This window comes from Mus caroli, unplaced genomic scaffold, assembly GCF_978045245.1.
Source record: "Mus caroli unplaced genomic scaffold, Mus_caroli_1 scaffold_6, whole genome shotgun sequence".
Lineage (NCBI taxonomy): Eukaryota > Metazoa > Chordata > Mammalia > Rodentia > Muridae > Mus > Mus caroli.
In genome coordinates this window covers 44,270,965-44,296,096 of record NW_028227261.1, presented here as the reverse complement: position 1 = coordinate 44,296,096, position 25,132 = coordinate 44,270,965, and the positions used below count along the sequence as shown (strand labels likewise).

The 25,132-nt window shown below is 39.3% G+C and overlaps 1 protein-coding gene and 1 pseudogene across 5 annotated transcripts in view; both read left to right on the top strand.

The window, feature by feature from the left end:
- Positions 1 to 25,132, top strand: part of LOC110293190 (AGBL carboxypeptidase 4) — a 1,191,022-nt gene that overhangs the window by 799,753 nt on the left and 366,137 nt on the right. The gene's annotated exons all lie outside the window — the stretch shown is intronic.
- LOC110293194 (microfibrillar-associated protein 1A pseudogene) lies at positions 17,379 to 18,372 on the top strand (annotated as a pseudogene).

Here is a 25,132-nt window from a genome sequence, read left to right as displayed (position 1 = left end):
CTGCAAGGCTCTGGACCCAGACATGGCCCTCAATGGCAGCATGGGCCAGGACATCACCATGGCCTCAGGTGTCAGTTCAGGCTACTCACAACAGACTGTTCCTTACCACTCTTGTGTCTCCAGTGTCTCTCATAGAGTACTGGGGCCCTCTTAGTGAACCCTGCCTCCTGAGAGTATGTTCTTGACACCATTCACAGCAGCCTACACCTGAGACCTTGCCTGCCTTGCTTTCCTACTCAAGCCACCAATCCCATCACTGGCTATCATGCTATTACGGAAGAGATAACGGAATGGGAATAACAGTGCACACACAAACCATTCTGCTTCTCTTTCTCCCTGACCTTTCCACCACATACTTTCTCATCATGGTGGCACTTGCCTACCTATGCTATATGACAATAAATCTTTAAGTTGCCTTGATCATGGTATTTTATCACAACATCATGTGTAACCAATACACACCAAGATGTAACCAATAACCACTGTGACATTTCTATATATCGTTATATGTATTCTTATTTGGCATCCCTGTCTCCTGCCCCTTTACCCACTCCTTGCTCTTACTGGTGCCCTTTCTTTCCCCCATATAGTCTCTTTTCATTCTCATAACACATATCCACTAAGGTCTTTGTTCCCTCCACCCTCTCTCCTTCTCTTGCTTATAATTCCATGCATTATGCTCTCTTTCTCCTATATGTGTGTGTATGTATATGCATGTGTGTGTGTGTAAATTTAAAGGTAGATTCTATATATAATAGAAAACTGTGATATTTGTCTTTCTGAGTGGTTTATTTTATGTAATATAATTTCAAGAGTCGCATTCATTCTCCCAACAAATACCATGATTTAATTTTTATTTTTCTTTATAACTGAACAATATTTCATTGAGTATGTATAATATTTCTATGCATCTGTTGATAGACATCTACACTTGTTCCATGTCTTAGTGATTATGGATGTTGTAGCAATAAGCATAACTGTTCAAGAATCTCTGTGACAAGGGTGCATACCCAGGAATGAAAGAGCTGCATCACATAGTAATTTTATTTTTTATAGATGTTTTAAGAATGCCTATGTTTATTTCCATAGTGGTCTGATAATTTTAGATCTTCACTAGCAGTGTTAGGGTTTTTCTTTCCCCACATCATCACCAACATTTGTTGTAATTCCCTCTCCCTCTCCCTCTCCCTCTCCCTCTCCCTCTCCCTCTCCCTCTCCCTCTCCCTCTCCCTCTCCCTCTCCCTCTCCCTCTCCCTCTCCCTCTCCCTCTCCCTCTCCCTCTCCCTCTCCCCACCCCTCTCTCTGTGATTTGTTTTCTTAATGACAATCATTCTAACTTGGTGAGATGGAAATCTCAATGTAGTTTTAATTTACATTTATCTGATAGATAAAGGTACTGAATACTTTTTCAAACATTTACTGGCCATTTATATTTCTTCTCTGTGGGCCTGTCGATCCAGTTAATTGGCCCTTTTTTTGCTGATTGAATGCCTTTGTTATCTAGTTTTTGTAGACTTTACTATTTTTATATATTCTCTATATTAACTACTGTCTAATTTGTATCTACTAAAGGTTTTTCCCATTTGTATGCTGCCTCTTTATTCTGATTATTTCCTTTGTCATTGAGGAGATTTTTAATTTTATTTAATCCCATTTGTGAGTTTTTAAAGTTTATTTCTATTGCTGATAAAGTCATTTTCAGAAAACTCTTACCTATATCTGTATTTTGAAGTATTTTCTTCTAGAAATCTTAGAGTTTTAGATGTCATATGAAGAGTATAGGTCTATTTTTAGTTGTGAAGATTAGGAGAAATGGACCCACTTTCATTTTCATCTAGATACCCTGTTTTCTAGCACTATTGACTGAAGAGCTGTCCCTGCCCTGTGGTGTTTTTGAGGCTTTTGTGGAAGCTTAGGTGTCTGTAGCTGTGTGGGTTCATTCCTGGGTCCTCTATTCTATTCTGTTGTCTGAGTGTGTCTGATTTGGTGGGAGTTTTGGGTTTGTTTTGGTTTTCGGGTTTTTGTTCTGGTACTATGTTGGTTTTATTGTGGTTCTATGGTATAGCTTAAGATAGGAACATTGCGAGCCCTCCAGCACTGTTATTTCTGCTTACAGCCACTTCAGCTATTCTTGGACTATTTTGCTCATATATGAATTTTAAAATTGTTTTGTCTAGTTCCATAAAGACTGTAACTAGAATTTTGATGAATATGGTATTCAATCTGTAAAATACTTTGGGGAATAAAGCCATTTTCATAATATTAATTCTGCTAACCATGAACATGGCACTCCATCATCAAGTATTTTTACCTTAGTATATTAAAATTTTTCACTGCAGACGGGTTTTTCACATGCTTGGTTAGGTTTATAACTATTTGTTTTTAAAAACTATTTTCCCAATTTTTTATTTGGAGAGAACATTATTAGTATATAGAAAGGCAATTTATTTTTTGTTAATTTTGTGTACTGCCCCTGTTCAACCCTAAGAGTTTCTGGGACAACTTTTGCTCCCTTTTCAATATAAGAGAATATCATCCTAAAATGGAGACCACTCGACTTCACTTTTCCAATGCACATGTTTCTTTCTTTCTTTTGTCTTATTGATTCAGTGTAGACATTGCACACTCTGTTGGATACAAGCAGAGAGAGTAGGCACCCTTGTCTCACTCCTTTTTCTAAGGGAAATGCCTTTAGTCCCCCCTACTTAATAAAATGGTAGCTATATTTTTGTACTATATGGCCTTATTGTGTGAAGTATGTCCCTTATGGTGGTTGTTTGAATGATGTGAAATACCCCCATAATCTGAGGCATATAAACATTTCAGTCTCAATTGTTAGTTCTGTTTGGGCAGGATTAGATGGCTCAGCCTTGGTGGAGGAATCATATCACTAGGGACAAGCGTTGAGATTGTAAGCTGTGTAGTTCTGGTTCTTTTTCTCTGTTTCATGCTTGCATTTGAGATATAGACTCTCAGCCTCCTCCTGTGAACTCTATGCCTGCTGCTTGCTGCCATGCTTTCCTCCCATGAAATCTTGTCTCTCTGGAACCATAAGCCCAAGAAAATTCTTCCTTCTTTAAGTTACTTTGTTTTAGTCATAGCAACAAAATGGTAATTGATAACTTCTATTTCTGGTTTCTCAGGTATTTTGTCCTAAGGATATGCTGTATTTTGTCAATAGTTTCCTTCTGCATCTATTGAGCTGATCATTCTTGTCATGCTGGTATCTATGAATGAAAGCACCTTGATCATAGTATATTTTTGTCTTAGTGTATAATATATTCACTTTTCAGGAAATTTATTGAAAATTTCTATGGGACATTGTGAGTAACTCATTTGGTCTCACTTTGTTGCCACATAAACTTTTCTAACCACTCTGTCTGGAATTATCATAGGCTAGCCAATATGTTTGTCCATCTCCACTACCAAACATGGTACTAAGAACCAAGCTATGCTTTTCTCTTCTTACTAATGTAATAGTGGTACAACTGCTTTGATAGCAACCAACCACTTTCTGATTCAATTAAAGGTCTACTTTGTAAGATGGGACTCATCCCTCATACCATTAACTAGACCATAATTCATGCATGACTAGGTCATATGCCCTACAGGGAAATCTAATACTATTCTACTAAATTGATATAGTAAAAATTACCCCACATTGTCTTACCATTATACATATAGACTTTTATCATTCTTATTGTATATATGTGTGTATATATATATATATATATATATATATATATATATATTGTCTGAACCCTAGAAGCAAAGCATCTTTTTGCAATAGATGACAATACAGGGACCCACAGCCAATCAATGGGCAGAGTGTAAGGGACTGTGGAGTGCTCATCTATAAATGGGGGCATCAATATCATCCCTCATCCCAAAGTTCAGGGATCTTATTGGAAGAAATTGAGGGAAATAGTAAGATCTAGAGGTTGAAAACAGGTAGCAAGACAGTCTTTGCCATACAGTATAGGGTCATTGTACACATGAACTCATGGCTAGGACTATATGCACAACATTAAGCCAGTCAAAATGCCTGCATGAATGAGGGAGGGGATCATGAAGTTCCACTCTGAACTGAGGAAGTTTGACAACTGATGGCTATGGGAATGGAGGTTTAATTTTCTTCAAGGATGTGGCCTTTAAGGGGTTACCCATGTTCCAGTAGATGGTACCACATTCGTGAACACACAAGAGGTACTAAAGGGTCTCAGTGGGTTTTCTTTAAGAGCACATGAAGCTGGGAAGCAAAAATAGTGATGGGAATGTGGAAGGGTTGTAGATGAGGGACTAGGGGATGTGTTTTCTTAAGATACATGTATATGCATATACAAAATTCCCAGTGTTTTAAAGACATTGGAGAAGATCATAGAGTGAGCAAGTAGCTCAATATGGTTTCAAACCTAGTATCCAATATATAGCAGAGACTCTTAAATGTTCACTTAATGGAAAGGAAAAGGGAGGGGAGACATTGCCTTCATCTAACAAAATTAGAAAAGTTGTTTCAAATAATATATCACTCAATCCAGCCCTTAATGATAATATTATGATAGCAACTATTTCATAAGCTTATAATATGCTAATACCTTATTTGCCATATCCTGCTTTTTCTTTTAATAACTTGAAAGTTAAAGCTGGGAATTGACATAGTATGTTACTTGCTATGCAAGTATGAGAATGTGCATTCAATTTCTCAATTCTTAATGATGACCTTCTAGGAATTCCTATAATTATATCTGTATGTATTAAGCTCTTTTATAGTTGGACTGCTATTAGGTCCTTTCTGATACTGTGTAACAGTAGTAAAATTATAGTTATGAAGTAGTAACAAAATAATTTTATAATTGGGGGTCACCACAACATGAGGAGCTGAATTAAAGAGTCATAATACTAGGAAGCTTAACAACCACTGTTTTAATCCTCATGTATAGCACAGTGTTTATCAATGATTAAGAAATCATCAATAGTTATCAAATAAAACAAGAAATGTGAGGGCAAAATTTTATTTAAAGATGTTTGAAAGCAAAATAAGGTTTCTGTGGTCAGCTCCAGGCTCTGCTTTTAAATGGGTCTCATAAAGCTAATTTTTAAAAAGGAAGGAAGGAAGGAAGGAAGGAAGGAAGGAAGGAAGGAAGGAAGGAAGGAAGGAAGGGAGGGAGGGAGGGAGGGAGGGAGGGAGAAAACGAAAAGAAAGAAAGAAAGAAAGAAAGAAAGAAAGAAAGAAAGAAAGAAAGAAAGAAAGAAAGAAAGAAAGAAAAGAAAAGAAAGCAGTTCTTTCGTTTCCAGGAGCATTCTTAGGATCATGTTACAAAGCCACAAGCATAAGTGTGCCAGCTTGGGCTTCTGTTCTGTGCAGTAGCTCTACCTGCTGGAAATTCTAAGGAAATTCTAAGGCCTAGGAATGCCTTCATTGCTGTGGTATAGATTAGCTTTAAAGGTAAAGGTTGAAAGGGCTAAAACCCCACAACAGGAAACAACTGCCATCTAAACACATCCATTTTCTAAAAATATACTTTTATGAAGAACACTAAGTGGCTACCTCCTTGTGTCTGAGTGCCATCTGCTCAAGAAGTTCCTCAGAAAATTGGAAATAGATCTACCTGAAGACCCATTTATACCACTCTTGGGAATATACCCAAAAGATGCCCCACCATGACACAGGGGCACATGTTCCACTATGTTCATATCGGCCTTACTTGTGATAGCCAGAAGCTGGAAACAACACAGATGTCCCACAACAGAAGAATGGATACAGAAAATGTGGTTCATTTACACAGTGGAATACTACTCAGCTATTAAGAACGAGGACATCCTGACTTTTGCAGGCAAATGGATGGAACTAGAAAATATCATCCTGAGTGAGGTAACTCAGACCCAAGGACATGCATGGTATGTATTCACTAATAAGTGGATATTAGCCAAAAAAAAAAAAAGGTACAGAATACCCCAGATACAGTCCACAGAACTCAAAAAGGTCAACAAGCTGAAGTGCTCAAGTGAGGATGCCTCAGTCCCACTTGGGAGGGAGAAGAAAGCAATCACAAGTGGGGAGGGAGGGAGGGACCTGGAAGGGAAAGTAGATGGGGGAACAGTTGGGGAGAGACGGAAACCTGGTCAGGTATTGGGTGAGGGAAAATGATTGAAGCCCTGAGTGCCAGCAAAAAGATAGGAAACAGACAGCCTAGGGAAATAGGAGCTTGGGGGGACCCTCCAGAATGCACCAGAGACCTAGGAGGTGAGAGACTCTCAGGACTCAAAGGGAGGGACCTTAGATGAAATGCCTGACAGTAGGGAGAGGGAACTTATAGAGCCCACCTCCAGCAGGAAGACAGGGCATCAAATGGGGGAGGGGGAATGGCATCCCACATTCACAACTCTGACCCATAATTGTTCCTGTCTGAAGGTATTACAGGGATGGAAATGAAGAGGAACCTGAGGAAAGAAGGTCCAGAGACAGACCCAAAGAGGGATCCAGCTAAAGGGGAGGTCCCAAGGCCTGATACTATTACTGAGGCTCACAAAAAGGGATCTAGCATGACTGTACTCCGGGAGACCCAATAAGGAGCCGAAAGAGTCAGAGACAGATATTTGCACCCAACCAATAGACAGAAGCAGCTGACCCCTGTTGTTGAACTAGGGAAAGACTGAAAGAAGCTGAGAAGGAGGGCGATCCAGTAGGAGGACCAGCAGTCTCAATTAATCTGAACCCCGGAGATCTCTCAAACACTGGACCACCAAACAGGCAGCATACACCAGCTGATATGAGGCCCCCAGCACATATACAGTAAAGGACTTCCAGGTCTGTGTTCATTCAGAGATGATGCACCTAACTCTCAAGTGATTGGAGGCCCCAGGGAGTTTAGAGGTCGAAGGCAGGGGGAGGTACATCCACGTGGAGACAGGGGGTTGGGGAGGAGGTATGGGATGTGGAGCAGTCAGAGGGTGGACTGGGAGGGGATAAAATATGGAGTATAAAAAAGTTAATAATTAATTAAAAAAAAAAAAAGAATGCCTCACCTTGAATCCAAGTAGTAAGGGTGCCCAGTAGCTGGGTACTGATGGAGGAAAAGCCTGTCAAAACCATCATTTTCTTTTACCTGCTACTCCATGACTTGTTTGTAAGATTCCTAAATTTGGTCTTGAGATGATTGTTTTGACAGTCTGTCTTCATGAATGCCTTCTTAAGCTCTGGGAGGTCTGCATGTTTTCCTGCATCTGGTTGATGCACAAAGACTTTCTTCTTTTAAGGACTTAGGGAATGTCTCAAAATGTCTCCAAGGAAACACTCACTCTGCAAGTTTTCAGCTGAAAAATAACTTCTTTTTCTGTGAGTCTCAACCAACAAGATAATCTTGGGTCAATAATAAAAGCCAGTCAAGTTCATTGTTTTCATACACTATGACTAATTTGTATTAACATCAAATTAAAACAGTGGCATTTATGGATTAGCCCATCTGCTTTATAAAATCAGTGTTGCCCTTCAGACTACTTCACCTGTATGAAATCTGGAAACTTGAAGAGCTCCTAGAAGATGTCACAAAGTTCTGATTTATCATGCTACACTTTGAGATCAAATTAAGAAACTTCATTATGGAAATTCCTTTTAGTTGGGCTTATTTCCCCTACCCCATTCTGGGAACAAAAATCTGACAGCAATAACTAGGCACATTCCATAAAGTCTATATCTCTATCACAATATTGGATGACTCCCAGAGACAGGATTTGAAGAAAAGAAGTCTTCATGAGGATGTATGTGCCACATGGAATGGCAGCTATGTTCAGGGGGCTCTGCGTGTGAGGGATTCTGAGGAGCTCTATCACTTACACTCAGTTTCTTCTCAGTAACAATTGATGAAAGAATGGTAGCTGTGTGTAGCTGAATGGTAAATTCTTCATAATCTAGATCCCCCTTTCTTCTGTACTCTGTGAGTCTTACCGTTTCCCTGTCTGCTGACTGCTTCTGTCTCAGGGGAGATGACTTCTGAGCCAATATGCACTAGTAGTAGGGTTCTGATTACTTGAGGAAACAAAAACTCTTTTAGTCTTTGCTTTCTGGCTTGCTTCAGGTTGTGTTTAATGACAAGGTCTCAGCGCTAATGCTCTGGCAAAGCTTTGTCCTTCCTCTAGTCTGCTCTGTCAGATGCCTCCTGCTGGAGAATTGCTTCTGTAGAAATGCTTTTCTCTCTGTGTGTTTGTGGGGTGAGCATTTCTCCATCTCTAACATGATCATGCTATTCCCTGTGGCTTAAAGACCCTACCACAGCCATATGTTTGGAAACATGAAATGTTTACTTTTGATCCATTCAGTATGGAAAGGAAATTGCATTTTGGGTCCCCAAATGAAAACTGACAGAACTATGACCGTCATAACATGACCTATGTTCTGCTGACTATGCTGGAACTAACATACTCACTAAACTTACATTTTCCATGTAGTCCAGACACCCCAGCTATCATCCAATGTAATTCATCTTGTCTCATGAATACTTAAATAAGCAGTCTAGCAATTTAAACCATGTATAAAGAAGTAGTGGTAAAGAAGTCAGGGAGGCCTACTAGCACTACCAGCATTGTAACTGTTGAAAGGGCTGCCATCATTTCAAAGGAAATCAAAGAACAATCACAATGATGGAGTGTCTAGAATAGATCCAGAGTTCTGAAAAAAAAAAAAAACATTAAAACAAGGTTAATTTATGATTGGCATTGACTATTTAGCATATAAGGGAAGACATGACACAACTTAGGAACACTATTCAAATTACACCAAACTAATAAGAAAGCTGTGGGATCAACTAAGTTGTCTGGAAAGACGGAAGCTCTGAGCAAGTATCAACTCTGAAATAGTAGACCTAGGTTTAATTGTCAGACTTCTCTTTTCTGACCGTAGACTGGGAAATTTACTTTACTTTTCTAAGTTTGGATTTTCTCAGTGCACTATAAAATAGGGGGAAATCACTTCTTATTCACAGGGCAATGTGAGAATTAAATGAGGAAACATAGAGGCTCTAGCTCAGTGCTTGGCACGTGGCTGCTGCTCAGTGTTCCAAAATATTCTCACTCCCATAAACCCCTAGACACTTCAGAATACAGACATTCATGTACCTAAAAATGCCATTGTAAGAAAGCCATAAGCTCCCTTATAGGGAATTTATTTTATTTTCAGAGAGATCACAACTTGCCAGTAAAATTAGAAACTTGGCATTAGACAGCATGAAGAAGAAAAGTATTGGTTGAATAAGATGCTTTTTCCAGACCTCTGGAAAAGGCAGCTTTGCTAACTATCTTGGAAACCTGATCTTGAAGAGGTATATAGGCCCATAAATTGGCAGTGACCCTGTGAGAATGGACCTGCTATGGAATGACTAAAATGTTGCATGGTCACATGGTATCACCTGGAGCTTGATAGAGGGACTCATATCTTAGCTGAGAGCTGCTCTCTAATAAGATGAGAACTGAGTTGCTGCTTTCCTAGAATGGTGGGATGGGGGTCATAAGAAGAGTAGTAGTGGGAGAGAAGGGGATATGAACCTTGGAGTTAGGAAAGGAAGAACCTGCAGGTGTCACAAAAATGTTTGACAGTTGACTTTCTTCTCAAGCTCATTTTCATGATCCAATAGCTCTAAGGCAGACCAGCTTATAGAGTTCCTCAGACTCAGCTCAGCACAGTAGAGATCATTCTCTTGCCACAGAGACTTGTCTTCTTACATTGCCTGGTGCAGAGTATACTGACTTATTTGTAGCTTGCACGATCCTTCATGGATTTTTAAAGAAATTTTATATTCCAGTAAGCCACCTAATAGCACAAGCGGATTAATCCAAGTCACTTGATTACTTTATATTTTTTCAACAAGAAGTAAGCACATTGGATATATTTTTACCTCCTCTTACCTTCCTTACCAATCTGCTCTAACTCCTAACACCCCATCTGCTTGTAATGTCATCACCTCCCTCTGTTTCTCACATCTGTGCTTCTGAATATGCTGTTCCATTTGTTTTTCCAACCTGTGGGCCCATCTTGGCTCCAAGGTCTGCCTTCTCTATTCCCAACCCTTACCCACTGTTGCATAATCATTTCTTCTATGGAACTGCTTGTTCCTCCTTTAAATCCTACGGTTCCCATTCTTGTAATTCAGCTATCTCTCAAATTATTCTGCTCAGTAACCCAAGCTTACTAAAGATAGGAACTCTATCTTTTACCTCTAGGTTTTTTGCCAGTGCTTAGCATGATGAGAGATGCACACCCAAGATCAGTATCCAGTTTACCTCTCACCAAGCACAAAAGCTTCAATTTTCTAGCTAGCAGGTTCTATTTCATTTATTTTATGGGTAAATGAGAAGATTAAAATTATTACATTGCACTAACATATCTAATATCTCCATGATTTCTCCCTTCATTTAAGTTTTTAGTCTTTTCCTACATTCCCAGTAAGGGTTTCCTGGTTTTCCAGTATAAACTGTTATTCTGGCCTCAAAATACCCATTTGCCTCCCTGTGGCCCTTATCACTACTTTAAAGCATTATCTATCTTACTTTTTATGTGTTCTCTGTAGATTCCATTAAAAGTAAACTCTATGAGGACAGAGATTTTGGACATTTTTTGTTTATCATTCTATCATACCTGCAATAATGTCTGGCACATAGTAGCATATCTTTTTAAAGTGAATCACTACTACTAGAAATTACTACTAAAAATCTTAGTTACTTTTTAATTGCTGTGGCAAATCATCATGACCAAAGCAACTTATAAAAGAAAAAGTTGAATTTTGGAGCTCACAATTCCAGAAGCTTAGTTTATTGGTCATTATGGCAGGAAACATGACAGCAGGACAGGAGAGAGGGAGAGAGAGAGAGAGAGAGAGAGAGAGAGAGAGAGAGAGAGAGAGAGAGAGAGAGAGATCAATGCTCACCCACAATGATACCTGCTAATCTTTCCCAAACAGTTCCACCAACAGGGGACCAAGTAATTAAACATATGGACTTGTGGGGTCTATCCATATTCAGACCACCACACTGAGTAATTGTTGCTGTTAGAAAATTGCAATGCCTGACTTGTAGCTAATATTGAGAATGGCATATCTCACCCAAGAGTGCATTTCTCATTCATAGGACAAGAGGATTAAATGAACCTGAAATTTGCATAGGCACTGGAGTTAGTAATTGTACAAACTACCTGATCTTTCTATGTCTTATTATACCCATCAGGTAGATTGATACATTTATGAACTCACAGCCTCTGTAGTTTTGTATGCAAGACCTGTGTAAGATCAAGCCAATCAACATTACAGACTAGAATGGAAAGGGTTTGTGTTCCCCTGCTCCAAACTGAGGAGTTATGGACAGTTACTGTCTCCTGGAGAAAGGGAGGTGTCATTTTTCCTTAAGAATACAGCTTTTGCTGTACATATGCAGCTAGAGCCATGAGTCCCACCATGTGTTTTCTTTGATTGGTGGTTTAATCCCAGGGAGCTCTGGAGGTACTGGTTAGTTCATATTGTTGTTCCTCCTATGGGGCTGCAAACCCCTTCAGCTCCTTTGGTACTTTCTCTAGCTCCTTGGTACTGTGAATGTTCTATGCCCCAGTATAGGGGAATGCCAGGACCAGGAAGCAGGAGTGAGTGGGTTGGGGAGTGGGGGATATGTACATTTTCGGAGGGGAAACTAGGAAAGGGGATAACATTTGAAATGTAAATAAACTATTTAATAAAAATTTCAAAAAAATAGTTTTGGGTAGGTTGATCACACATCTCCTAGATGTCCAAATATTCAAAAGTATATGGATGATACAAATTGTAGTTAATAAGTTGTTTTTAAAAGGAAAGAAAGAAAGAGAGAGAGAGAGAGAGAGAGAGAGAGAGAGAGAGAGAGAGAGAGAGAGAGAGAGAGAATAGGTTTGAGGGATAAGGAGGTGGGTTTATATCTTAGAGAGGTTGAAGAGAAAAGTTAGGAGTCAATTACATCAAAATTTATTGTATGACATTCTCCAAGAATAATATTTTAAAGGTTATTGAGATTAAAAACATTTTATAAAGTTTCATATAAATGATAGCTGTTATTTTCTAGTGGATCTAGAAATCTAGAAACTACCCATATGAGATACATCTTGGGTTTTTGTCATTGATTTTGTTGTTGGTGATTGGTTGGTTGGTTGGTTGGTTGGTTGGTTGGTTGGTTGGTTGGTTTTGTTTTTACTATTTATGGTAGGTGCGTTTTTAACTCCAAATTAGTATTTAATCTCAACAACTTGTTCTCAATAACATACAAAGTAATTTGTACATTATTTTGGCTAGCTATTTGTAAAGACATGGTGGCACAGTAAATTTGTTACCAAACATTGTGACCCTTTTTCTTTCCCTGGATTGTGCCTGTAAGTGGTAACTATGAGGCAGAAGGCCTGTGAGCATGGGGGTTGAATTTTTACAGACACTTCTTTCCACTCTTTTCTTGCTGTGACTAGCTGATGGTATGAAAGATCCTAAAGTTTGAGAACCCTTGAAAAAGACAAACTTTTCCAGTAATTGAGTAACCCACAATTTATATTCTCCCTTCTAAAGATTCCTTGTTAGTTACCTAGACTCATGATTGCCTATTCTCTTCTGCATCAGCCCTCTGGGTAGATATAAGGGTCTAATTAAATTAAGCCATTGGATTGTAATTATAATTTTGAAACAGAAAATCCTCTAGGGAATGCGATCACATTTATTATTGGAAAGAGCCATGTGCCTGGCAAGTGTAGGCCAGATACAGTTCTCCCCCTTATGACAGCAGGGAGAAGCACAAACCCAGGGAGGCTACAGAATCTGGATACTGGGTTGATAGTAGTAGCTACTAAAGTTTTTCTATCTTTGCAATTCCACATTTACTTTTTAGAAAATTAGACTCAGTCCTGGTCCTGGGTCTTGGTGGATAATAACTGCTGTTAATAGTCATTGAACCTTAGCTCATGCTGACATTTACTAACTTACTTAATGTTCAAAATTACCCTATAAGGTAGGTAGGTTTGGGGTTTTTCTTTGTTTGTTTTAATTATATTCCTGTTTTACAGACAAGGTAAAAGGGCCAGATTTATTTGTTTGTGTTTACACAAGGAACTCTTTGACTTCCTATGTGTGTACTGGGAGAAAGCCCCAAACTTACCATCACTCTTTCATTACTGCTTCCCTGGAGATGTGGGCCATGCATATCAGAAACCTCCTCTCCCAAATCATTCAAGAGAACATTTGTCATGCTGTTCACGATCCATGCCATTTACAGAGTTTCAAGTTAAAACACTCCACTTTCAGCTGTGATGGAAACCATGGCCATGAACCTTTCATGTGCCACAGTCACTTCTTTTTTAGAGAATTTAATCAGCCAACAAATAATTGAGGCAATTTTATCAATGTTGCATATTTTCTTTCAAATGTTTAGCTACTAATCATCCATAATTACCCCCCTTCACTTTCCTGTCACTCACTTTGTTCTAATCTTGGAAGCATGAAATCATAAAAGAAAACGCATATTAGACATAATTTTACAGATGAGGAACCTAAGAATCAGGGAATAGGAGCAGCCTGGCTAGTGTCATGTCTGGAGCCCCTGCAGTCAGTGACTGTATCTCATCTGTCTATCTCTTCATTGCCAAGCACAGGTTAGATACTTAAATCAATGTGTAAAGGAGGAAATAACTATGTAGTAGGACAGGCATAAAAAGCAGATATCCAAAACATATCTCCAGAGTAGGAACAATGGCTGAGCAAAAGAACTAGCCCTGTTGACACACTAGAGCCATCATGTGGTGCCTGAAGCCTGTGAGTATTTGAAGGAACTATTTAATGGATGAGTGGAGCCCAAGTATTGGAGATTCAGACAAATTCAGCAAGTAAATCGCTCTGATAGATGCACAAAAGGCTGAAAGAGCATTTGGGAGATTTAAAAAAAAAAAACCCAGTCTTGGAAAACAAATGATGCTTCTGGATGTGAGTTGAAGGCATTGGATCAACTTATAAACAGGAATAGAAGAGGCAAATGTTGAAGAAAGCTATAAGCAATTAGTATATCTGACCAAGGTACTGGAGTGGAGAGCCAGATAACTATAAGAGAGAGAGAGAGAGAGAGAGAGAGAGAGAGAGAGAGAGAGAGAGAGAGAGAAGCAAAGACATCAAAGACATCAAAAGTTCATGCTAAGAACATTGTCCTCATCTTGAGACTCATGGGAAAGAATGTAACAGGGAAACAAAACTGTAAGACTTAAACATAACAATGTTCTCTAGTATGAAATACCAAACCCATAAGCTAAATCTGAATGGGAAAGAAGTAGAGTAAAAAGCTGTGATATGAATGTAGGAGAGGTCTGAGCTAGGAAGTGGTGATGAATCAGGAATAGGAAATGGAGGTAAAAGATACAGGAAGAACTGTTCTGTAGCATTCCATGAGCACAGAATAAAATTGTTCCTTTGTGTCAGATCTCAGATCCCAAAATCTTAGGGTTCTCAAGTCCCTTATATAAAATGTGTTATTTGCATATAAAATGTACATGCAATGACTACAACATAAGTACTATATAAATACTTGCTTTAGTGTATTGTTTAGGGGATATTGGCAAGGAAGAAGTCTCCAAGTCTCCACGAATTCAGTACAGACTCCTTTTCTAATATTTTCAGTGTTCTGTTGATTAAACTTGAGATTTGGAGGACTAGCTGTGACATCACTAACTAGGGTGAACTAGTCAGTCCAAACCTCTAGACATTACCCTTAGACCTACATTCACCATCATTGCACTCTTCTCCATTGACTTCTTCCCCAGTCCTTTCTTTCTAAACACCTGAGCTTCTACTTTTCATCAGATCTACCCTCTTGTTCTTTCTAAACTATCCCCAACTGTCCCCTAGAGTTCTCCTTACCAACTCTAAAATGTGTCCTCCCATTTAACTATTTCCATACGCATAGTTCTTGTACTTTATGGTCAGCTTTCTACACTAAGAATGATTAATTTGAGATTCCACCAAATTCCTATGTATATCAACTTTACTCCTTTATATTAAGAATAGAATTCTATTGTATAAATATAATACAATGTGAGTAATCCTGTTGATAAACACTTGAGTTGTTCCTAGTTTTTGATTAGTACAAATAAAGTTGGATATACAAGTGCAACTTTTTTCAAGTGCTTTTATTTCTCTTGAAGAAATACTAAAGAACGAACTGGCTGAGTCAAATAATAGGTTTATGTTTAATTTTTTAAAAAGAACATGCTAAAGTTTCAGCTCTTCTATGTCTCATCCTCAGTAGCAGCCAATGACAATTTAGCATTTCACTTCTCACTGACACTTGATATGAGCAGTCTTAATCTTAGTCATCCTAAGACATTACATTTTGATTTCAATTTGCACATCATTAATGACTAGTTTTCTTAGATGCTTTTCTATTGCATTATAAAGAGTTTATTTTGAGTTTATAGTTTCAGAAGGTGAGTCCATGGCCATCTTAGAAGGGAACGTGGCAGCAGGCAACAGTCATGACAGTGGAGCAGTAACTGAGAGCTCACATCCTGATCCATAAGCACAAGGCATGGAGAGCTAACAAGTAATGGCATGGGCTTTTGAAACTTCAAAGCACAACCCCATTGATATACCTCCTCCAACAAGGCTATATATACTTCCTGATCCTTCCCAAACAGGTCCACAAACTAGAGAACAAGTAACACATAAAAACATAGAGTCCGTTTTATGTTGGCCAATTACTCCTGGTCTTGAGGCCAGCCCTAGAACATAGTCAATATACTTAGTGTCACTTCGTTGTAGAAAAGTATTTTTCCTTTACCAGAAGGTATTGATTGCAAAATGCTTCTTGGCTAGGGGTGGCACTTGTGTCCCCTTCCTTTTATCCATACTGAGATTTTGTCTGGCTTGTGCTTGTGTAGGTCTTGTGTGTGCTGTCATAGTCTCTGTAAGTTTCTATGTGCTTCAGCCCTGTTGAGTCTGGGAGACACCATTTTCTGAGAGCCCTCTATCAGCTCTAGCTCTCACAATCTTTCCAATTTTTCTTCTACTTAGATTCCTGAGCCTTGAGGGGGGTGGTTTGATAAAAATATACTAAAGGCTGAATGGTCCAAAGTCTCTCACAAAATCTGCAACTTTTTAAACACTTAATACTTTTTCTCATAAGCATTGTGGGTAAGGAATATTTAACCTGCAACAAGTTTTTAATGTTCCTTATTTTCATAGTTGAGACTTAAGCTCTTCATCAGATATATTATTCATGAGCATTTTCTCCCAGTCTATGGTTTGATGTTTTAATTTTGTAAGAACCCCTTTAATGTGAAATTTTTAAAATGTCAATTAAGGAGCTGAAGAGATGGCTCAGCCATTAAACACACTTGCTGTGCTTTTGGAAGTTCAATTCGATTCAAAGCACTGACAAAAGTGGTTAACAACTACCTGTAACTCTTTTGGTACGTGGCATGCAAGTAGTGCACAAACATACATGCAGACAAAATACCCATACACAAAATTAAATGTCAGTTCAGTCTAAATTGCCAGTCTCTTATGAAGAATGATTTTGCTGTTGTATCTGGGAAATTTTTCCTAATCAAGTGTTAGGAAGACTTTCTATGCTTTCTTCAAGATTTTAAAGAGCATATTTTATAAACCATTTTGAGATCATTTATATATGGTGTGGGGTATGGTTCAAAATTCTTTTTAATCCCATGCAGACAACCAGCATCTAGGTTTATTTGTTGAAAAGGCTTGCATTGCCAGTGAACTCCTTCATATCTTCATTGAAAATTACCTGTCTATACATGTATTGGTCTATTTCTAGACTCTATTCTCTTCTGTGGATCTCATTATTCCAAAACCAAACTGTCTTGATTACTGCTGGTATATATTAATTCCTGAAATCAGGTAATATTAGTACTTCAACTTTGTTCTTCAGGAGCTAAAAGTGTCTGCAACCGTATAGGAGGAACAACAATATGAACCCCCAGAGCTTGTGTCTCTAGCTGCATGTATGGCAGAAGATAGCCTAGTTGGCCATCTTTGGAAGGAGAGGCCCTTGGTCTTACAAAGATCATATGCCCCAGTACAGAGGTATGCCAGGGCCAGGAAGCAGGAGTAGGTGGGTTGGGGAGCAGAGCTGGGGGGTGGGGGTGGGGTGTATAGGGGACTTTCGGGATAGCATTTGAAATGTAAATGAAGAAAATATCTAAAATATCTAAAAATTGGTTAAAAAAAGTTGTTTTGGGTAGTCTACATGTTTTGCATTTTCATATTAATTCTAGAATTAGTATGACATTTTAAATAACCAAACCTGCTAAATTTTAAGTGGTTTTGTGATATAAATTTTTATACATCTGGAGTCCGTTTTGGAGAGTCCCCGCGGCAGCCGTCACCATGTCAGTCCCAAGCGCACTCATGAAGCAGCCGCCCATCCAGTCTACAGCTGGGGCCGTCCCGGTTCGAAACGAGAAAGGTGAGATCTCAATGGAAAAGGTGAAGGTGAAACGTTACGTGTCCGGAAAGAGACCAGATTATGCCCCTATGGAGTCCTCAGATGAAGAGGATGAAGAATTTCAGTTCATCAAGAAAGCCAAGGAACAAGAAGCAGAGCCTGAGGAACAGAAGGAGGACTCATCCAGTGACCCCCGACTTCGGCGGTTACAGAACCACATCAGTGAAGATGTGGAAGAGAGAAAGGATCGGGTCAAGAACGAGAAGCTGAAGCATTGAAAGAGAAGGAACTGGAACAAGAAGCAAAACATGGCTGAGGAGCGGCGCAAGTACACCGTCAAGATTGTAGAAGAAGAGACCAAGAAAGAGCTAGAGGAGAACAAGCGGTCCCTTGCCGCCCTGGATGCACTCAATACTGATGATGAAAATGATGAGGAGGAGTACGAGGCGTGGAAAGTCTGCTAGCTCAAGAAAATCAAGCAGGAGAGAGAAGACCGAGAAGCGCTTGAAAAGGAGAAAGCAGAAATTGAACGCATGAGAAACCTGACTAAGGAAGAAAGGCAGGCTGAACTTTGGGCAAATGGCAAAGTCATTACCAACAAAGCTGTTAAAGGCAAATACAAGTTTCTACAGAAGTATTATCACCAAGGTGCCTTCTTCATGGATGAGGATGAAGAAGTCTACAAGAGAGATTTTAGTGCACCTACTCTTGAGGACCATTTCAACAAAACCATTCTTCCTAAAGTCATGCAGGTCAAGAATTTTGGACGGTCTGGTCGCACCAAGTACACCCACTTTGTGGATCAAGATACCACTTCCTTTGACTCTGCATGGGGCCAAGAGAGTGCCCAAGAACACAGAATTCTTTAAACAAAGGGCAGCAGAGGTATGAGATGTATTTGAGCGACCATCTGCCAAGAACAGGAAAACCACCTAGTCTTCAGCTTATTCCAGCTGACAAGGGGATCTAGTTAATTCTCTTGAACCATTATTTACATGGTTCTTGTATAGAGCTTTCCAGACTTGCAGCCATAATTTGTGTTTGAAGGTGCTTTCTAAGAGGTTTGGCCTCACACTGAGAAACCCACAGAAAAGCACTAACCAGGTAGGCTAGAAGCTCCCAGCTTAAAACCACTCCTGAGAAATCTTAGGTTTCTCACCTTGGCTTCCCACATTGACTTGGAATTGTTCTGAGTTTGTTTGTCCAGCCTGGATGAGATACCTGGACATATGAATGGATGGCACATTCTTTCTTTCTTCTTTTTTTCTTTTTCTTTTTTCTTATTTTTTTTTTATTTCTTCCTTAGGGTTAGAAGTAGGCTACCAGGAAATCCAAGCTCAATCCAACCTGTTTTTGCATTTGTGGTGTTGAATCTACATATCTATACATTTCTTAGTAAATATACTTTTTGGTGTGTGGGTGTATGTGTGTAAGAGAGAGAAGCTGCATACTAAAAACATTTTTACTATAATATTAGAAACAAATGTCTAATCCAGTGAACAGAGCAGCACATGCCTTCAGTCCCCACACCAGAAGTTAGGGTCCCATGAATATCTCTCACTCAAGGCCAGCCATAACTACACAGTGGGCCCTGTCTCAAAAAGAAAAAAGAATTCTAGTAACTAAAAGTCTAGCTCAGTAGGTTACACACACCTGTAGTCCCAACACTTGGGAGGAAGAAGCAGGAAAATCAAGAATTCACTCATCCAATGTAGACATGGTGGCAGATACCTTTAGTCCCAGCACCAGGAGGCAGAGACAGGCAGATCTGAGTTTAAGGTCATCCCTGTCTACAGAGTAAGATCTGGGATCGCCAGGACTACACAGAGAAACCCTGTCCCAAAAAATAAAGAGTTCAGTCATCAAACTACATAGTTCAGGGCCTTCCTAGACTATATAAGACAGTCTAAAATGCAAAACAAACAAAATGTAAAATAAGCATTCTTTTCTTTCCTCCATACTAGAATTGGAACCCAGGGCCTAGAAAATACATGCCAAGTGTTCTACTGTTGAATTATATCCCTAGTTCTTTAAAAAAAAAAAAATTTTATACATCTATCTTACTTTAAAACTTGCTTCATACCTAGCATAACTTGCTTCCCAGACTATGTTAACTGATCTAAATGTTCTCTGGAGTTCATTCCCTTCACACCTTCCCAGCGTCTTCTTTCTCAGTTCCATCTCTGTTCTGCAGACCCTCTGGTGTCCTTGGCTTCCATGTGTCCTCTGACCCCAAAGCTGTTCCACCCACACCAGCCCTCCTCTTCTCACTTGTCTTCTCCCATTTTGATTCCACATTCTTCTCAGCACCAATGACTTTTCACAGATGCTCTTCTGGAGCCACACTGCCCTCCAATATTCCTCCTGGTGAATATGTCCTAGGTTCTAAAGTTCATAATGCTTACTAAAGGATCAAATCATATGTGTGAATATTCGATTATTTTAAAGGTATATTTTCCCCCAGTGGAATCTAAATGCTATGTGGGGACAGAATCTGTTTTATATTCTTGTACTTTACTGAAATATCTCAATGCAGTAGGGGCTTGATAAATGCTGTCAAATGATCAAACTAATAAAGTAGAATGTTTTGAATGTTCATACTTTTGTTCATAACAAGGTGAGTCAATGACTTAAATCAGGTCTTAAAAAAGACACAGTTATGACAAGTAGAACCGTATGTAGGTTTCTTAACTCTACCCCTGGCTCAGCAGTCACCCTTTATGGGGTGATGTCTTAAGGAAATTGTCTTTAAATAACACATTTGTTTGCAACAGTTCATGCATTTCCATTTGGTTTCTGTTCATTGCCTTGAAATAGACCCAGAGGAGAAGCTGAGCCGAAAGGGGAAAAAAAAGAGCATAAAGTTATTGTTTGGAAATGTTGTCTTCCTACATTTATTCAAGCAACTCTTTTTGTATAACCAAAGCTCCTTTTGTTTTATTTCATTTCCCACTAGCTTGAAATGAGGCCAAAGAAGGTAGATGGGCCAGTGTGATGACATAGGGCCCTATAATCATACTGAAAAATAAATATAAATTCTATAATTTCTGAACTAAGTCGAAAAAAATAATGGCTGCCTGCAGTCTGAGGTTCCCATGTTTAGTCTTTCTCCTTCTGCCTCTCATCTCCCTCTCCTTTCCCTTACCCCTCTCTCTTCCTTTTCAAGGCCCCCCAGAAACTAAAAGCCCAAGTATTCTAGCTGGGCCCTTTGCATAATCCAAGTCTTTAGCTCTCTGGGCTTTTCCTGCCTCATTTACTCCTTCTTGTAGGCTGGGGAAGATGATTCTGCCTCATGAGTTGTTTGCTGTGTGAGCATGGGGACCTGAATTTGGATTCCCAAAAGACAGTAGTGGTGGTGCAGCAGAGACAGGCAAACTCCTAAAGTTCATTGGCCACCTGGCCTAGCCAATCAGTGAGCTTCAGGTTTCAGTGACCAATCCTGTCTCAAAATATAAAAAGATGGAGAGTGGTTAGGAAAGAGACCTCATGTTAAGGGCTAGTCTCCATAGACCCTCACACAGTAACAAGTATATCTATCAGAACACATGTGTGTGATCACACACACACACATACACACTTATTCATTTTCTACCTATCTTCCAAGATGGTAAAAATCTTAATATCATAATAATATAAGCTATTAGAGCAAATGTAGTGTGCCAGAAAATATGCTGATTGCATTGAGGGTGTGAAGTCTGGTAGTCACAGCAGCTTTCTCTTGTATATGTTTTCTCATTTCATGAATGAGCAAACAAGCACAGAGAAGCAAATTCTCAAAATTCTCCATTGGGATATTTCTTACATACCAGACTTAGAACTAGTCTCCATCTCAAGGACAGTGTGTAAAAGATTAAATAGGAAAGAGACAAGGTTGTACCAAAGTTTTGATACCAGTTTTACTGGTACCTCTGTGTGATGTAATTTGGATAGATGAACCTGTGGGGCCAGAAAATGGAAAGAGCTGAATGGTAGTTAAGGGTGTTTCACTGTTTTGGAAGCACTTTTGTATCCTTTTATTATTTGACTCTGATAAGAACTGTGCTGTATAAGGAAGAAGACAGTATTAACATCATGATTATTGGTGGCTTTGAATATGTGATTTCCAGCCTAAAGTGGCACAAATTCTTTGTTCTATTGTCTCAAAACTTGAGACAGCCAACACATGGCCCCAGACTAGAGCTATGGGTTTCTAGTGTCCACTCTTTCATCGGTTCCCTTAGTAGTTAATGGACAATTGGGTTGCATTGCAGCTGACTCCTTGCTCTTAGATCCCTTGGACTCTCCTGACCCTCATCAGCCTACCAGATTATGATAGGTGAAATCTCTGAGGTCTCCCCCACCTTCTTTTCCTAATTTGCCCAACGTGCATGGAGTCTCCATGGGTACCTATTTTCTAAGTGTCTTGAGGAGTGGGAGCAGTGGGGGAGAAAGGCATGAACTCCTCTTGGTGAACTGAACCAGATGGCTTAGTTACAAAAGGTTAAAATCAACTTGCTTGATTGATTATGAATTTTAAACAGTTTTTCTTCAGTGCAATCAGCTCTTTCCCATCGTCATCACTCATTAGGGAGAGATTTTCATTCTAGCAGTGATTGGCTTCCCAGATTTGCATTTTGCATTCTACACACTAAGCACCTTTCTGTCAGAATTATGAGCTGCCTCTCTTTTCCTGGCCCCTACTGTTCATCCCCTGCTGGTCTTGTGTCCCTTGCTGGGATAGTGAGAAGTGACCCTTGAGAAGAGTGCAGAAAGGTCATGGCCATATTGACCACTGGCTGGTCTGTGTCTAACAGTCAGCTCGCTGGCCTCTGACAGGATGATGGAAGGGGCTGCCTCATGGCCTCTTTCTCTCCTCTTCTAATTGGCCTTTATGAATATTTAATGAAATCAGGATGGAATTCAATCACAAGCACTACCTGCTGCATTTTCAGGAAAGGAAGAAGAAAAAGAAATGGTGGGGTATTATTAGATTCCTCTAGCCACAGTGCAGAGATAGAGTGCCCTAAAATCCTTCCATACTTAGGTGACAGCGCAACCTCAGCAGTCCAGGTAGCCCTGCTGCATCAGAGGAAATTAACTCTTAGCCAATAAGATGCTACCAACTTCCAGGTTCTGTGTAGATATATGGTTTGGAGAGGAAAGACAGTGTCTTGACATTATTCCTCTCAGTAAATCTTTCTTTTATATTCGAAATCTCTTTATTACTAAAACAAATTCTTATTATTTGTTATATAAAGTTTATACATATAGAAAAACAAAGGTAAAATTTACTCATAATCCCACTCTCCAGAAATGATGTTAATATTTTCATATTTATTTATCTATTACTCTAATGAGTCACTTACCCTCATAATCACAAAAGAAGTGATCCTTTGTAGCCAATCTTTTATAATGTACACCATTATCATGCAGTATTCATCTCTAACACAGTGTGATTTTTTTTTTTGTACTTTGTTCCATTAATCTACCTGATACATTCAGATGAGTCTTAAGCATTAGGTTTCCATGTAGGATCCTGAAGTTTTATGGTAACACAGAAGGACAGCATAGGAGCCTACCCTTGGAATCAAATAGATGTGAATTCCAACTAAACTTCAACCTTAGCTGTGTGTTCTTGGGAAAATTAATTAATCCTTCCAAGTATACAGGCTTTTGTCTTAAAAAGAAATAAGGCTTGTTTTGAAGACTGATTGAGAATCTACAAAAGGACCTAGTACAAGTGTCTTATATAAAGTAAAATGTTCAGTTTGTGGTAACCACTAATACTGTCATTGGTAGTAATGCTTTGATAAATTTTCTTACAGCTAAATCTTAATCACTTCATTAGGCTAATCTCCCAACAGTGGAATTACTGGGTCAAAGGGGTTTCACATTTTGGAATCAACTAAAATGCTTTAAAACTCCTCAAGTATTTCTTTCTCAGAACAGCTTCTGAATCTTGGCTAACGTTTAAGATTCTCCCGTGACTGTCACACTGTGAAACGTTGGACATGTTTCTTCCCTTCTTGATCCTAAATTTTCCTAAGTTGTGGAGGATATAGGCACTTGGGGTTGCTATAACAATGACAAACTCTCATAGACTGGGCAGCTAATAAACAGCAGACATTTACTTAATACTGTTCTACGCATGAGAGGGTAGTTGAGTTCTGGGGAGCATACTCCTCTGGGTGACTGATGGTTGTTTCTTGTTGAGTAGTAATAGAATGGGAAGAAAGGTGATCAACTCCATGGGGCCTTTTTCTTAAGAACACCCATCCTACCTCTGAAGGCCCTACTATTTCCAACATAATTACTTCCCCCGAGATTCCTGTTTCTAATGCCTTCACATTGTGGGGTAGGATTTCTGAATAGGAGGGAGCACAATCATTCTGTCCACAACAGTGTTTCGCTATACACATTAGGTTAGCATATTCTTCCCCTTTTCTTCCTGTGACTCTTTCCTGAGTCCAAGCTACCCAGTGAAATTGTCAGGTCTACAGCCTGCTGAGCAGCTCCAGCTATAGGGGAAATATGTGCTTATTAAGTTTAGGTTTCATTTTTCCTGGTGTCGTTCTCATAAATGTTTAGTGGCAATTCTAGATGACAAGCAAAACTCAGAAAGCTTCTCATCTTTTGGAGTGTGTGTGTGTGTGTGTGTACACGTGCGCGCTGTTTATTTTGAAGCTGTACATTGTAGGTTGAAGTCTACCCTTCTTCATGGGGACATATAGAAGTCCTAGCTTGGGGACCTTTGGTGGGATGTATTAACAAATACTGTATTTGCAAGGTATTTGTAAATCAAGCTAAAGTGTAATCAAACTGAGCTAGGGCAGATCTCAATTCAATAGTTGCTGCTCCTATAAGAAGGCCATGTAAAGACACAGGACACATAGATATCTACTAAGAACCTAATACAAAAAAGGAGTAGATGTGGGTTAATGCTTCCACAAACTAGGAAACTCAGAAGACTGTAATAAAACCTAAAACCTGGAATAGGCAGGTAGATTTTTTTTCTAGAACCTTCAAAGGGAGTATGACATTTGCAGTGCCTGCACTAGGAAATACTTTCTTCCAGCCACCAAATTCCCTGTTTCAACAGAAAGTTGTTCCCATTCTACTGGATAAGTCAGTAAACTGAGTCACTGTCATTACTGTGCCTCCTGAGACTCTGTTTCTCAAAACATCTCAGCGATTTCACATGGTTCCTAAGTATTACCAACCATTAGATTGCCCTCTCTGATGAGTGGCCATTTGTCAAGATAAGTTGTTTGCACTAACTCAACCATTGTTGTGCTTTTCCTTACACTCCTGCTTCCACGAACTGCTCAGGTCATAATCTTTGACAAATCTGCCAGACCGTAGTCCTTATGCCTCACCAACCTAAACTCACCTGGCATGCTGCAGCAGAGAAGACTCCAGATGAGAGCTTCAGCTTATTTGTATCTCTGTTTTTTTTTCCTCCTTAAAGATGTTCATGGTCTCTTCAGTGGAGCTTGGCCATCCTAAAACACGAGAGAACCCCTGCTTTCCAGCAGCTTCTAATTTCAGTATGCCTTAGAAAAACAACAACTAGCAGTTTAGCTATTAAGTGAAGCAGGAGATGAAGGAAAATGTGTAAAATTATACACATAATATCTCCAATAAATTATTTGTCTATACTTGTTCCCTTGAAAGCAATATATTATTTAATCAACACTGTCCTACAAAGCTAAAAGAA